The 5,448-nt window shown below is 40.5% G+C and overlaps 1 pseudogene; it reads right to left on the minus strand.

Annotated features, from left to right (window-relative positions):
* Positions 1-791: 791 nt before the first annotated feature.
* Positions 792-2,336, minus strand: LOC118938708 (annotated as a pseudogene).
* Positions 2,337-5,448: the final 3,112 nt, after the last annotated feature.

Raw genomic sequence — 5,448 nt, forward strand, 5'->3', positions numbered from 1 at the left:
GGTGCAGTGATCTGTGAGCTGCTCTGACAGCTGGTGCTTAAAGCTGGTGAGGGGGGTATGAGTCTCCAGCTTCAGTGATTTTTGCAGTTCGTTCCAGTCGTTGGCAGCAGAGAACTGGAAGGAAAGGCAGCCGAAAGAGGAATTGGCTTTGTGGGTGACCAATAAAATATTCCTGCTGGAGTGTGTGCTACGGGTGGGTGCTGCTATGGTGATCAGTGAGCTGAGATAAGGCAGGGCTTTACCTAGCAAAGACTTACAGATGACCTGGAGCCAGGGAGTTTGGTGACAAATATGGTGCCTGCATAACAGTATGGTGGTTGCATAACAGCAAGTTGACACTGTGACACAATGTCAGAAAGAAATAAAGATAAAGAAACAGGAAATTACAGCACTTGACTTGTAACCAGCTCACAATATTTCAATAGCTGCTCTGAGCTAATTGTCTCTAGACTGGTTGCTGAGTACACTAATAAATCACACAAACATTTACTAGACTAAAGGATAATTTTCAAACAAGTAAGAAATTTTTCTAACGAAACTGTGTACAAAAGAACAACAGTATTTAAAAAAACAAAATGGTTCAACTGTGAATAGCCTCCAAACATGATGCATTGGATAAATGTAATTACATTAATTCATTGTTTAAAATTCAATATGTCATGTAGTAAAGAAACTGTCGAATTATAGCACCAGCTTTTAAATTACAGCACTGGTTTTAATGCTCACCATTTGTTTCCTTTTGACTTGAGTGGATAAAGAACAATAACACAGCATTCAGCATTAATGCTCCACACAGACCAATACCAACTGGAACCAGTGCATTACAGTCCATCCCAACTACAAATACATGGGGAACATAATAACAATAGAATGAAAACCGCTTTTTATGATCTAATGACAAAATAATAATAATGAACAACAGGAACTTCTCTGTCCAACCTTTTAAAAGGCTGCATTGTAAGTTCCATATAAATGCGCAAATATCGTAGTAGGCATTTTAATTCATTGTTGACCTCTATTTGTGATTATGCTGCAGTATAATTCAGTTTTAAGGTTACTAGGCTTCTTCCCATCTCATTAAAAGTACCTTTGACATCCAGTTTTGTTCCCTTGCCAAACAGGATCTCCCCACATGTGGCCACAGCACAGTAGTAAGTCCCAGCATGAGAGGGGCTGAGGTTGTTCTCGGAGAGGCTGTAGACACAGCTCTGTGTAGGAGAGGGAGTCTCTGGGCTCTTCTTACACTCATCACTCCTGTTCCCAGGGGTGTAAATGACTCCTGGATGAGATTCTCCTGATCCGGCTCTGAACCAGTACACACTGTGTTCTCCTGTACAGGTCTCAGAGAGTACTGTACACTGCAGAGTCATAGAGTCTCCTGGATAGACTGGGTCAGACACTGGCTGCTGGTACAGAGTTATCTTGGTAAACCTCCTTCCACTGGAACCTAAATTGTTTATTTTGTTGGATGAAGGATATTCTCAAGTTTAAATGAAGTAGGATCTGTAACATTAATAGCACATCTTTAAGACAGTGTGCATAGAGAACAATGTACCAAGATTAACTTTATAATATCCGCTGTTGACTTTACTGTACACTGATGATAATATACTGAAATATACAATTCAGATGAAATTACCATTGTTAGCCAAACAGGTTCCACTTCGATAATCCATTTGATACTTTGTTCCCACAGCACAGTAGTAGGTTGCCTCATCTGATGTGCTGAATATGGCTGATAACGAGTTGAGAGACATCTTCAGCTTTGACCACTTTAAAACATGGGTTGTTCAACTTTCCAAAAAGAACAGCTTTTAAATAATCAGTAATAGCTGCCACAACGTGGGGCATTTGACCAATAGTTTGCTTGTACCAGTAGAGCACTTGAAAATGTTTGTTATCAGCAAATAGGCATGATAGAGGTATGGAGTCTCCGAGCTGAACAGTGGTTAGTGGAACTGGCTGATGAAATTCTTCATTTTGAATAAGGTCTGCAATAGAACATTTTGCAAATACATTAACTTTGCCAATTCAGACATCAATTTGTGGAATAATTGCTAAAGTGGTCAGAGCTATCTGGGAATGGGCTAGGACAAAGCCTAACCAATGTCCTTAAAACATACAGATATGGTGATGTTTCCTGTCACAGCTGTCAAAACTACTTTGATATAGCTACAGTATTCCATCCTCTTTCTGCACTACTGCACTACTTTCCAATAGTCTAAGACGTAGAATACACATTCAGTTTTAAATTCTGCAGTTCAGTAAGATAATTGGTTAGGCATGCACTTACAAAGTTGAGTGAGAAGTACCAAAATAAAGCTGGTTCTGATCATCTTGCTACATTCTTTCCCTTAACCATGAAACATGTAATGACTGATGTGACAAAAGGAGAACTATTAATTTTGCTTGGTGCAATGTAAGAATGACCTGATTGGTTGCAACACTTCCTGTAGATGGTTTTCCACCAACAAGGGTCTGGACATGGTATCACTTTAAATTATACTTTAACTATAGTGCGATTTTTTTTTGAAGCCTTATGTATTGATCATTGATGACAATTGTAAATGTTGATTTTGAACCAGTCAACTGATTTTGAACCAGTCACAACCCGTCTAATTGATCAGTGGTGGAAAAAGTACTCATTTGTCATACTTGAGTAAAAGTAATGATACCTTAATAACAAACTACTCAAGTAAAAGTAGAAGTCACCCAATAAAATACTACTTGAGTAAAAGTCTAAAAGTTTTTGGTTTTAAATATACAGTACAAGTCAACATTTTTGACACACCTACTCATTCCAGGGTTATTTATTTTTAACTATTTTCTACATTGTAGAATCATAGTGATGCCATAAAAACTATAAAATAACACATGAAATCATTTAGTAAGCAAAAAGTGTTAAATAAAAATATATTTTGTATTTGAGATACTTCAAAGTAGCCTGTAATGAACACGATGGGAGATAGATAGCTGGTTTCAAACGCAGGGTGCGGCAGGTGTTAATTGTGAAGGACCACAGGAGAAGGCAGGTAGCTGGGTCCAGGGGCAGGCAGAAGGTCATACATAGGGGGTCCAAAAAGGCAACAGTACAGGCAGGGAAAAGGCTACAAACGTAGGCAAAAGGCGCCATTAGTAAGTCAGGTAAAAACTATCATACACAGGAGGAGTAAATTATGGGAAACCCAACGCTCCGATTTGATGAGTGTCACAAAACAAACAATACCTCACAGTGACGGGGTGCAAAGAATTGAACTAAATTAGTGTGTGATAATGACATACAGGTGGGTGATCAGAATTCAGGTGATTGGGATCTGGAGTGTGAGCTGCGTTCAGGAGATCTAGGTGTTTGAGAGTGTGAGCTGGAAAGTGGGCTGGAAAGGTAGCTGCGTTCAGGGGATCTACGTGTTTGAGAGTGTGAGTTGGAAGCTGACGTTACATAGCCACCCTTTGCCTTGTTGACATCTTTGAACACTCTTGGCATTCTCTCAACCATGTTCATGATGTAGTCACATGTAATGCATTTCAATTAACAGGTGTGCCTAGTTAAAAGTTCATTTGTGGAATATCTTTCTTTCTAAATGCATTTGAGCCAATCATTTGTATTGTGACAAGGTAGGAGTGGTATGCAGAAGATAGCCCTATTTGGTAAAAGACGAAGTCCATGTTGTGGCAAGAACATCTGAAATAAGCAAAGAGAATTGACAGTCCATCATTACTTTAAGACATGCAGGTCAGTCAATCTGGAAAATTTCACAAACTGCACAAAGTGCAGTTCCAAAAAACCATCAAGCTCCATGATGAAACTGGCTCTCATGAGGACCGTCACAGGAAAGGATGACCCAGAGTTACCTGGATTTATTTAGAATTCATGGCACACTTAACCAGCATGGTCAACACAGCATTCTGTAGCAACACGCCATCCCGTCTGGTTTGCTCATAGTGGAACTACCATTTGTTTTTCAACAGGACAATGACCCAACATACCTCCAGGCTGTGTAAGGGCTATTTGACCAAGAAGGAGAGTGACGGAGTGCTGCATAAGTTGACCTGGCCTCTACAATCACCCTACCTCAACCCAATTGAGATGGCTTGGGATGAGTTGGACCTGGGAGTGATGGAAAAGCAGCCAACAAGTGCTCAGCATATGTGGGAACTCCTTCAAGACTGTTGGAAAAGCATTCCAGGTGAAGCTGGTTGAGAGAATGCCAAGAATGTACAAAGCTGTCATCAAGGCAATGGGTGGCTACTTTGAAGAATCTGAAATTAAACATGTATTTTGATTTGTTTAACAGTTTCTTTGGTTTCTACATGATTCCATATGTGTTATTTCATAGTTTGATGTCTTCACTCATATTCTACAATGTAGAAAATAGTAAAAATAATGACTTTTGACTGGTACTGTATACATATTACAGCCTACAGTAGACTACTAAATACCATTGACAGGGGCACACTGACTCACTCACCTTATGTTGAGGACGAAGCCATAGGCGCGTCGGGGCAATCTCAAGATTAGCTACTTGAAAAACAGTGCTGCACTTTCGCTACAAAGTGTGCGTTGTTGATATTTTGTCCCTTCTATTTGTTCTACAGACAGGTTAGTCTTCTCTTTTCAGAAGTAGCATATGCATTCCAAACTGCTGTCTTTCTTTTGTTCTGGGCAGAACTCAGGAGAGACATCAGTTGTATCTCTGATGTTTGATCTTTGACTTCTGTCTACAGCTGTATTTTGATTCAAATTGTTATGATTTATAAGTGCACATTTGGACTGTTCCTTATTTGTTAAGTAAATAACAGAGCCCAGAAATGTGGAACCAACAGCCGCAACCAACCATAGAAATTTAATCCAGCTGTGCTGTACTGGCCCATGGAGAGCCAGGAGAAGAGCTTCCCGAGCTGTACCTGAGGCGGAAGCTGTTGCCCAGGGAAACCAGGTAATCTACAATCGAGAAGGAGTGCCTGGCTATAAAGTGTGCCCTAGATAGTCCCGTTACTACCTTCTTGGGAGGGAATTTGACCTGCACACGGACCACAGAGCACTGACCTGGATCCAGACCATGAAGGACCGGAATTCTCGTGTGGGAATTGGAGCTCCAGCCCTTCAGGTTCTGTGTCCGTCACAAGGCAGGAAAAGGAAACATCACGGCGAACCTAGTCGCTTCAGGAGAGGAGGAAGGTAATGTGACGTTGAAGTCCGTCACTGGCCGCGGGCAGCATTTGGTCTTAGCTACTGCCAAAATTGTAAAATGTCTGTTGAATGGTTGTGATGATTGCATGGCCAGTAGTTAATTACAATTCAGATAAAATAATTTCATACCTGATCACTTTGCTGATCGGAACTGGGAACTTCACCACCGGATTGAAGTGGAATGGCTCCTGCTTCAGGAAGAATACATCAAATTACTAGCTTTGTTCTGTTAACTACCATTTCTGATCAAAGAAGCA

Source organism: Oncorhynchus mykiss, chromosome 14 (assembly GCF_013265735.2).
Source record: "Oncorhynchus mykiss isolate Arlee chromosome 14, USDA_OmykA_1.1, whole genome shotgun sequence".
NCBI classification, from domain to species: domain Eukaryota; kingdom Metazoa; phylum Chordata; class Actinopteri; order Salmoniformes; family Salmonidae; genus Oncorhynchus; species Oncorhynchus mykiss.